Consider the following 12,556-nt stretch of genomic DNA (forward strand, 5'->3'; position numbering starts at 1 on the left):
TTTTTAAGAGTGTCCCTAATCCATGTACGTTGGTTGGCCGTTAAAGCTACACATGGATTAGCTTGGCATCTCTGAGTGGATAAAAAACTTGTATGATTAGATGAGATTCCTTTTATTATTGGGGATTCTTTGTCTTTAAATTTATATAACATTATGTTTTCTTTTTCGATAAAGGTAGCAAAAAAGAAATGACAAAAAAAAATTAACATGTTATTGAAAAACTGATTTTCTACTATAGGACTAAACTACTATTACTAATAACTAGAAACATCTAGATTATTTAACCCTCTCCCTCAATAATAAATTTTTTATATTGAGTTGCTTTTTTAAAATCTTTTACCATGAAAATCATTTAGAGAATAAATATATGCTATTTGATTTTATGTTATTATATGGTGCACTTTTAGCTTCATCTTGATTAAAAATATTATGTATATATATTAAAAAAATCACTTTACATATTAAAATAAATTTTATTTCTATTTTAAAATATAATAGTCATTTTCAAAAAAAATATTTTATTGAAATATATATAATTCTAATACTTCAAAATAAACCTCATATAAGAATTAATTAATATCTATTCTATTTCATTAGCCCAACCAAACACCTACTAATAACTAATTATATACTTATCTTAGTGGGAACAATAATCTTACTTATCTACATTACTTGTTAATTACAACAAATAAGTGTAAATCAATTTTCAGTACAAATGTCCACATAACTTACTTTTTTAATTAATTGGTCATGTTATGCAACTTCTCTTCATTTCCCATCATAACCAAAGTCAATAATCACCAAAGGATTGTTGTTATCGGAGTTAACTTTTCTTCCATCAAATTAGCAAAAGATGATTTTACACCCCATTAATCATTATTTGTCTTACGTTTGGGTGGCAACATTATTCTCAACTCTTTTTTTTTTCCTTTTTCTAGGACCAATAATTTTTAACAATGTGTCCTTTCTTCCACAACTATAGGATTCACCATAAAATTTATTCTTCTTAAATTGACAACCTTTTTGTCTTCTTTTTTTTTTATTTATTTATTTTTTTTTTTTTTGAGTTCTTTCGGTTTGGAGTCGACCTTTACTATTATTATTAAAGAGTCTTACTTCACTCTTTAATGACACTCTGCATATTTATTTAGCCAACACTTTTAGATTGACTAACAGATTTTCTAAGTGAGAAGGTTGGTTAGGCAAACGTGGTATTATAGTAATAAAATTTTTATATTCAAGTTTTTATCCATAAATAATAATTCTTTTAATTTTAAAATTTGACATACCAACAATAGAATTTAATGCAGAAATTTTGCAATAAAGAGGTTTTACCTTAATAAAATATTAATGGATTGTCATATCTCGTTGTGTAATAGAGAGAAGTTCGTTCTTAAAATATTGCAATCTCATTATCATTTTTCTTCGAGAATAGTGTGGCAAGAGTATCTCAAGTTTCCTTTAGTGTCTTTACTTGCTTGATGTACTTCAACAATTCATCTTTAATTGTAGCTTGAATGGGAACATTGCTTTACTAGCTTTAATCTTCTATTTTCTTAGAACCATTGCATTTTTTGGTTGTGAAATTTTATTGTCACCAATAATCTCTCATAAATCTTAACTTTGAAAATATATTTTCATATGCATTAATTGATCATGTAATATAATATATATTTTTTTTTTAACAGGAAAGAAAGTTCTTTATTCAAAACAGGCAAAATATTATAATACAAACAAAGGAAAGCAGCCAGCCAAAGGGAGCAACAGTCGCACCCTTCTACCAGCTTTCCATTACATTGAGAATATAGTTGAACAGGGATTCATTTCTCTTACTGTTACAGTTTAAAAATCTCAGCTTGACAATAGACTTGACATCATTGCTAACAATCTCAGCTAGCTTACATTTCTGTTCAAACACACAACTATTTCGGTTTGTCCAAACAGCATACAAGCTAGGTTGCTAAAACAATCACATTCAACACCTGCTCCCTAACATTGTTGGAAGGCCTAGACAACCACTTTCTGATGTTGTTTGGCCAGCTGAAATAACCACACCAGAACATAATCTCTTTGATGATTTTTTGAGTGAGGCAGCAACTATATAAAATAAATGACTATGTGTTTCTCTCTCAGTACCACAAACATGACAACTCTCATTGGGAATTTCAATGAATCTGCTTATATTATCTCTTGTAAGCAGTTGTTCATTCACTAATTGCCAACCAATAAACTTGTGTTTTGGCAATATCAATCTATTCCATATGTTCTTTGCATAATCAACAGTCGGTACTTGAACAAAGGAAACATAAAACAGTTTAGAGTGGAATTTAGCCCATAATACTTTAATACCCAATGACCCATATATAATTACTATAATAATCACTTTATTTGGGTCAAATTTTAAATATAGCAATACACTAATATACATATGAGCTCATATTGAGAATTTTAATCCAACATAATTATGTTAAACAAAAACATAGAGTAGTATAATAATATAAAAAATTACTAACTAATTAATAAAGTGTCATATATTTGTACAGTGTTATAGGTATCTTAAAATATCAAATAATTTATTATTAATATTTAATAAAAATAAGAATAAGAATAAGAATTTATTCAAAAAAAAAAGATATCAAATAATAATATGTTATTATTAATAATAAAAATAAATAATTCACCAAAAAAATTATACAAAAAATTATAAATAAAAAAACTAAAGAAGTTGTTGTAAAAAAGAAATTGTAAACAAGCACTACAAAAGATAACATTTAGTTATTGGTACATTTCAGTTTTCACAAATTTTAATTTGATATGTATCCATGCTCATATTTTGACTTGTATTCGTGTATCCATGCCTATTTTTTGACTTGTATTCGTTGTTGGAAATTATTTTACCAGGATCTTAGATCTACTCACAAGTATGTTGATTAACACCCTAAATATGAACTTTCTAAAACGATGAAATAAACACATATAAAGTTTAGTAAACCTTACATTGGGTGCAGCGGAATAATATGACTCATTCCGTTCAGATCTCTAACCCTTGTATCCTTTCTGTCGCAGAGTATTATCAAGATCTGAACCTGGATCTCTTTCTCTGATTCTTTAGTCTTTGAAACTCCTTCTTGCTGAAAGTCTTTCTTCACGATCTTCCTCACTATGATTGAGGTATCACTTGCTGTGTGTGGGCACTACTCTAATCACTAAGTATTTCGAAATCTTAAGGAAGAAGAGAGAGAGAGAGTGGGTGGCCAAGGTAGAGAGAGAAGGCTTAAGTTTTTCTGAATGAGAAGTGTGATTTTCTTGAAGCCTTTCACTATCTATTTATAGCATTCCACTAGGGTTAGGTTTGAATTATTTGGCATTAAAATAATGAAAATATCAGAGGATAATTCCTATAAAAGTGGTCGGCCATGGCAGTATGGATTTGGGCCTCACTTTTTGCAATTTTGCAGTTTTATCACTTTTGCATCTGATTTTCTCAAAAATACCAATTTTCTAATTCAACCACTTAAATGCCAATTCTAACTAATTAATAACTATAAATAATTATTAAATAATATTGTCATTTATCATATTTATTAATTGAACCATACAAAGTATCATAATTAACAAATATGCCCCTAAAACTCTTTCTTTACAATTTCGCCCTTACTTAGTGAAAAATTCACAAATAGACATAGTCTAAATTGAGAATTATAATTGATTAATCAAAACCAATTATATGAGTCTTACAAGCAATATTATCTCAACTAGTGGGGGGACCATGGGTCTATATAACCGAGCTTCCAATAAGCAGATCAAGAATTTATTACCTAAATTCACTGACTTATTAATTCTTCGTTGAATCCACGCATAGAACTTAGAATTGCACTCTCAGTATATAGAATGCTCTATATGTTCCACCATATAGACACATCATTAGTTATCCATTGTTATAATCCTAATTTGATCAATGATCTTCTATATGAATGATCTACACTGTAAAGGGATTAGATTACTGTTACACCCTACTATGTATTTTATCCTTAAAACACTTGACCCCGTATAAATGATATTTCAGCTAATGTAAAATGAGTACTCCACCATTTATTTTCGTTTGGTCAAGCTCGAAGGAGATCATCCTTTGCTTACTATTCGCCAGATAGAAGCTATAGATTCCATGTTTATGTTAGCGCTCCCACTCAATTGCACTACCGTGTTCCCAAAATGTACGTATCACCCTGACCTAAAAGTAGGCTTAACTAACAAATCAAAGAACACGAATAGCCTCCTGAGATTGAGCCTAATCATAACAGGATTAAGATCATTTGATCTAGGATCAACTAGGCGATATTGACTTGAATAGATTTTACGGTAAGTTTAATAAATCTAAGTCAAAGTTCAATATCGGTCCCTTCCGATGCATACTCCATGCACTCAACCTGAGCTTTACTTTAACCAATGTTCTGGAAAGAACATAGCATTTCTCCAAATGCAAGTAAACTCTTGTTGTAGATTATCATATCAGTAAAACCCTGTGTCTGATAAATCTAGGAAACTTTATTTACATAGTCATGTTTACTTTCCAAAGTGTTGACAACACAATAAACAAGATCAAGTATGTGAAAAGGGTTTCAGATGAATTTATAAATCAAATAGACAAGCAATTGATAAAGTGAACCAAAACATACACAAATGAATGAAAAATACTTCTGTTTCTTTATTGATGAATAAAATAGATTACATTGAAATGGAGTTTTATTTAGGGCATAAAACCCAACATTCGTGTCTATATTTCAACTCGTAAAAAACTTAACATGAACCTGAGCTCGACACAAATATTTAGGACTCATGGGCCAGTCTAATTCAGTACGAGTACGACCCATATTTTTATACGGATTGGGTTTGCACGTGTTCATTTATTAGGTCAGATCGGGTGACAACTCTGCATACTAAGTTACCAACATCATTTATGCATAAATGCACACACATTTACATAATTGAGTTTGAAGTTCTTCATGAACTGCCGATCGACCTTGGGCTTTTCACCACCAAAGTCTCAGCAAGTAATGGGTGCGTTGATGGAGATTTATTAATTGAGAATCATTAATAAATCTGATTAATTGACCAGACAAAAAAAAAAAAAAAATAATTCTGATTAAATTGAGTAAATAATAAAATTGTCTCATTAAATTGAGTAAAGAAGTCTGACACTTGGCTTGGTAGTTAACAGTTATATCATTAAAGTGAAACTTGTCTCAGTATCATTGTGTCAACATATAAAATTGCTCGTATAAGACCAAATTTATATATTATTATTAGTTTAACCTAATAAATTAATGATCTCACATAGCAGTATATATGCTATCATAAATTAAAGGGTGTATAAAATGCAATATTCTTAATCATGATTAGCTAAGTAATAACAAGAGTAATAATCATAACAATAATGGTTAGAAAACAATATTTCCTAACAATAATAAGCATGCATGTTCTTTATTCTAGATCTTTAATCATTATATATTTTTCTTATATCAAACAAGTTTCACAGTGATCACTAAGATCTCCTTTTGTGGAATAAGCTGGCATTATTTGGACTTATTTTAGAAAGACTAGAAAGAAATTTAGGTGACCTTATTTTTCTATCTTTATTCCGACATCTCATGGGGGTTTGCCCTTAACTTTTCCTTAATTCTTGAGCTGTCATGGGAGTTTTTTTAGCTTCATAATCTTAGATTCTTATTTATAATATTAATTGACACAATCTTGCAAGTGTTATAAATATTAATAATTATGTGGATGTCCAAATCTTTTATTTATTACCATTAATTGTAATCAACATTCCTCTTCTTCTTAGTTTCCCTTTTTCTTAGTTTCTTAATATCTCACTCTTGTATTTGTATAAATAGGGGTTCACCCCATTGGAATAAACAACTCAGAAATTCTCCTTCACTTTCTCTTTCTCTCTACATCTTCTTCTTCTTTCTTCTCATCTACTTTATATTATATTATATTATTTTATAACACGTTATCAGCACGAGTCTCTGCCCAAGCTTCAAGCATGAGTCTCTTCCTAAGACCCAATGTAAGTATTTTGTTAAAATTCTTGAATTGTTTCAAAGTCACGATACACTAAATATATATTTATATATATACTTATCTGACTGAAACAATTTCAAGAATCCTTTGTTTTCTTTTTTCTTTTTATCTATATATCTATATATTATATATGTATGTATATGTTTTTATATATTTATTATTGATTCATATATATATACATATTATGTTCTTATCATTCATAATATTTACAATATATGTTTGCCTATGATATGATAAAGAAAATCTATATAAATTATACATATATCTTGAAGATTATGTATCCTCGATAAATATTGCATATATCTTAAAGATTATGCATCATCGATAAAATATTGCATATATCCTGAAGATTATGCATACTCGATAAAATATTGCATATATCCTGATGATTATGCGTCCTCAACAAAATCTTGCATATATCCTGAAGATTATGCAAACGTAATATTCATTATATAGTTGATGGATATATAATGAAAGAGATGAATACATATTTATATATATGTTCTTGTATTCTTTGAGGACAATGAAAAGTAATTTAATATCGATATAGATTTTGACAAACATTTCCTGAAGTAAATGTTTTATATTTATCGAAGAAAAAAAAATGATTGTATTTATGTGAATACAACTAAAGAATCATTAAAAATGATTATTATTGATGCAATTTTATAGTGGGTTTTGAATACCTAAAAAGAATGTTAAGAAAATTGCATTGAAACATCAAAGTATAAGAATAACAGTGAGCATGACTAATGTTATTTAAATACATGAGACATGTATTTATTGTTCATCATTCCCTGCAGAGAATGATACGAATTGAAGTCAATCACTTTTAAAGATTCCTCGTATTAGTCATGTTATTATACATTGTTATTACTTGCAATGTTGGAAATTATTGAATCTGACATATGTTAAAGATTAAATACATCTTGGAGACTATGCAAAAATTGCATTCATATATTCTTTGAAATATCGTAAAAGAAATTGTTGAATGATTTCTTATATTTTTTATATATGAACAAGTAATAAATTTTTAAGAAATTTATAATAATGTTCTACTTGTTCAACGTCATTCCCCGAAGTGAATGTAATGATTTTAAATAATCAATGGCATTGTTTGCTACTCAAATATTTCCAGAAGAAATTGGAAATAACCAAAAGATGAGATACCACACACAATCAAAGTGCATGAAATCTATATATCATGTGTGGAATTGAATAATAGTGGTCGCGTACCTGTAGTACGGACACAATTATAGTCAAGATAAAAGTATACTTGATTATTTAATAGAATGTGAATTGTACAAACTTATTGTACATTTAGAATATTTAAATATCATTACCTAAAGAGAATGAATAGACATGAAATTCTATTTCAAAGAATATAGATTTCACATATATTGGTAATGCCAGAAGCAAATTAATATATACATATTTTATTATTTCTTGAAATCAATAGTTTCAAACTATTGTTGGTACATGATATGTAAATATATAGTTACCATATAATTCAATTTGCATATTCCCAAAAGTGGATATATAATTTACTAATATTTGTTAGTGATCCAATATAATCAAAGTGATAAAGAATCATAAAATGATTAGTTGAAAAGCTTCCTGAAGAAGTCTTACATACAATTGCTACTTTGAGCAGTAAAATGTCTTTGTATGTACCTAGATGTGTAACTTTTATCTAGTTATGAAAGTGATAATAAATAACTTATTATATGTACTTGTTGTACATTTAAATATATAATATATCAAGTCATGATAATTACTGATGAATAGTCTATTAATAAATTAGACGACTTGTTAAAAAGATATCAGGAAAAATGAATGATATGTTATGGTTATATCTATTTGACCATTACAATAACATGATGAAGTTGTCATGTATCTTTTAAATTATACACATCATTGAATTGATGATAGTGATTCCTGAAGAGTGTATATGTTTTGGAGAATAATATAATTATATTATTCGTGTATATAAAAATGAAACTTATAATGATTATGTTGTAATGAATTTACATTACATTTTGAAAGTTTCATTGAAATACAAATTATAGTGAACCTGAAGTTCATTAATTGAATTATTTTGACATAATAAATCATATGCAATAAATTGTCAAAGGATTTGACTAAAATTTGTTGAAGAACCAAAAGATTCTTCTCATTGTTAATTTATAAGGCTCAAAAGAAGAATGTGCATATATTTGCACAGAGAAAATATTTAAATTATATTTCTTTAACAATCTTGAGCTATTGTTAGATTTTTATTGCATAGTTTCTTATCGATGTGATAAGATTATATAATCATGCATTTACAAAATGTGTAAATTTATGTATTTCTAATTATACACGTATGACTCATTCTTAGAAATGAATTAAGTTCATAAGGATTGAACTTGAAACTGAAGTTAATTGAACCTGAAGTTCAATGTCATATAGTATGTATGAGTTTAAACAAATATTGATTCATTGTGATATACTGAAATCCCTACAGGTATATTAATATTATTAGATATCACAATTTTTAAAAATTCTCTCGATCAGGGGGAGAGGAGCAGTTGGGATCGATGATAATTTTTGAAAAATGATCATTGCACAAAGTATATAAGAACAATATAGTTCAAAATGATATATACCAACTGCAAATCAATATTATTCAAAGTTGAGATAGAATGAGTTGAAAACGCCTGAAGCGTAAATGAACAATGTAGAAATTATTAATAAATGTTCATTTGATTTGCCCTGAAGTTGTTAAATCTAGAGGTACTCATGGAGATACCTTAATGTTATAAAGTATTAAAATGATAACCGTGATGAAAACGGTACTCAAAAAGACTCCCAAGAGAAGTTAGACATAACACATTTGATCATAATTGAATCTCTGAAGTGATTCTATATAGGTACCTATAAATGATAAACATATTTGAAAAATATGTAATTTAAAGAGATCTCTATAAGTTATGTCAATATGGGAGGAAATTATCATTTATTGAAATTTTTGTCGACAATAAATATTGAATGTTTGCATATGCAATAAACTAACATGAGATAGCAAGGATCATGGTATTAGATTTGTCGAGAATCATCGACATACATTTTGATTTTTGGCCAAAATATTATGACGCAATCCAGGCAAATTTACTCACATAAAGTGAAGTAAGACCTGTAGGGTGTGCAAATAAATATTTCTAATGAGAAATTTGCATATATGTATTTGTACATAATGAATTGTTGTACAAAGTTTGCATAGACATGAGATTGATTGAAGTAAGGCTTAAATATTGAGAAAATATAATCATTATTTGATTATAGCATGGAATATATTTTATGAGGATTTATAAGCGTCACATAAATGTTGCAACAAAAGATTATTTATTTGGAGCTCCTAATATAGTGAGAATTTGAAATAAGCCTTATCTAAAAATTCTAGAAGAATTTAATACATGTCTTAAGTGATATAAATTCTAAGTCGCGCGCACTATATGACAAAGATCTTTGTATGAAATAAAGACATGTAAGTAAATTATTGTTTGAAAAATACGTATGGTTGTCTATGCAGTATAAATACGTAAATTATACGTTGTGATAGACTCTTGAAGAGTTTTTGATTAATTGAAGAACAAACTTTTATTTCTTTTGTATATCGAGAAATATTAAATGTATAAAGTTTGTTCATTAGTATTGAAGTCTGAAGTACTTCATATGTATTAAGAATTATAGATATATGATCATTTGATATGAAAATTAAGATCATACAACAAGATGGAACAAATATATGGTATTGGAGTACCATCATTGTCACAAATGAAATTTATATTATCATTAATGTGTTATGTTCATATCTACTTGAAATGTTAAATTTTAGTATGAACAAGATTGTATATACACATGAATGATACAATTAGTTGGATAAATATTAATGTTCCACGAACCCCTCATCTATAATTTAGAAGTCCATACATACTCTGGAAGAGTTATAGAAAATATATGATCAAAGATTATATATGGTGATATTTTAAAAGTGATAACAATAATCTTATGAGATATATTATCACCAAAAGAATTATGGATCATATGTGCATGAGGGGGAGACATATTCATGTTGCACTCTTTTTCCCTTAGTTCAGGTTTTGTCCCAATGGGTTTTCCTGGCAAGGTTTTTAACGAGGCAACTTGCAAATAATTATGAATATGAAATATGTATTGTACTCTTTTTTTCTTTAGCTCAGATTTTGTCCCACTGGGTTTTTCTGACAAGGTTTTTAAAGAGGCAACTTTAAATCATGTTAACATACTTGCATTTTATGAAGCAAGTAGAGAATGTGTGGGAGTGAGATCATTGACATAGCATATTCGGGAAACATATGGATTGCACTCTATAAAGAAGTATCAACACAAACAGTTCTCTATGAAGATAATACTGCTTGCATCGCTCAACTAAAAGGAGGGTACATTGAAGGAGATAGAGTTAGAACACATTTCACGAAATTCTTCTTTATACGCTTCAAGAAAATACATATTGGTGTTCAACATATTCAATCAAGTGTCAATCTTGCAAACTTATTCACAAAGTTATTACCAACATCAACATTTGAGAAGACGGCAGACAAGATCGAAATTCGTCGATTAGAAGATCTCCACAAATGCCTAAATGAGGGGGAGTTAGCTTACACTATACTCTTTTTCCTTTGATCAAGTTTTCAGCAAGATTTTTAATAAGGCAGTTATTATGGACATCCAAGGGGGAGTGTTATAAATATTAATAATTATGTGGATGTCCAAATCTTTTATTTATTACCATTAATTGTAATCAACATTCCTCTTCTTCTTAGTTTCCCTTTTTCTTAGTTTCTTAATATCTCACTCTTGTATTTGTATAAATAGGGGTTCACCCCATTGGAATAAACAACTCAGAAATTCTCCTTCACTTTCTCTTTCTCTCTACATCTTCTTCTTCTTTCTTCTCATCTACTTTATATTATATTATATTATTTTATAACAGCAAGAATAATATATGTATTTCTCTATCGAATTATAGACCATTTTTGAGATAATTTCTTGTCTTCCATGCATACATTAAATAATGATATTTTTGTGTTATTTATAACTTGAGTAAATATGTCACAGTTTATGTAATAATTAATGATTGAGGGAAAAAAAAATAACACAAAAAACAAACATCCGTATTTTAAATATTAAAATTACTGTAAATCCATATTTGTATAAACTTTTTGTCTTTTTAGATATTTATGAAAATATAATCACTGAAAATTTTCTTTTTTCAAATTAAATTATCAGAATGAGTTAATCATCTTTAATTAAGTATATATATAATTAACATCCTTATGGAAGTGCCTGGTAAATAAATAATGCTAAGCACAAGAGTCCATACAGAAAAGAAAAAGCCAAGGAAGACAATACAACAATATGCTATGTTAATTTGGTTAATGCTGATTGGCTTTTGTTTGAGAAATGATTAACAAATCATATTCCTTTTTACCCTTAATTTGGTTATACTCTTTTCCAGTAATGTATGTTATATTATTCATTGCACCACAATACCTATGTAAAGAAATTGAGATGGTAATGGGAATGGAATTAATTAATAGAATATAGTGAAATAGTATTATAATGTTTTAGTTTATTTCTATAATAAACATTAGAATAAAAAAAATGGTACGGAAATGGAAAAATTTGTGTATTATTATTTTGGGTAAATACTATTTTGGACCCTCTGTTTTACAAAAGTTACCAATTGGACCCTGTGTTTTATTAAATGACAAAATGTACCTTGTATTTTCTAAAATAGTACAAATAGGACCCTGAATTGATTTTTTGTCAAAATAAAGTTTAATTATAATCCCATCTAAAAGTACTATGACAAAACTGTTTACATTTTTTGTATCTGTTCGTATTAAGCATTGTCTTCAAGTTAGTTGTATTAAAAAAAAAAGTTGTCAAAAACTAAATTCAGGGTCCTATTTTTACTATTTTAGAAAATACAGGGTCAATTTTGTCATTTAACAAAACACAGGGTCCAATCTGTAACTTTTGCAAAACACAGGGTCCAAAATGGTATTTACCCTATTATTTTTACTTGTTTAGTGTTGAAATTGTTATTCACATATATGATGTTCACAGCGATTACAGTGAAAATAGTACAAGAGTTCAAAGTGGAAAACAAAGAATGGAATTTGCATATTGATTTCATTACAAATTTTATTACATCCAACCAAGTTTCCTATTTCCTACTTTAAATGACACGAGCTGCTTACCTCAAATCACCAAATAACATTACATTGTTAAACACAACTTTTTTTGTTCCATAAAAGAAAAACAATCAAATTTCGTATTGAACATGCAACCGAAACCAAACACAACTTGTTTCATTAAACTCGATTTCATTGGATTCGGGAAACTAAGGTCATGTTCTATTAAAGCAAGTTTTGAGGTAAGGTGG

Source organism: Cannabis sativa, chromosome 3, assembly GCF_029168945.1.
Source record: "Cannabis sativa cultivar Pink pepper isolate KNU-18-1 chromosome 3, ASM2916894v1, whole genome shotgun sequence".
Classification (NCBI taxonomy): domain Eukaryota; kingdom Viridiplantae; phylum Streptophyta; class Magnoliopsida; order Rosales; family Cannabaceae; genus Cannabis; species Cannabis sativa.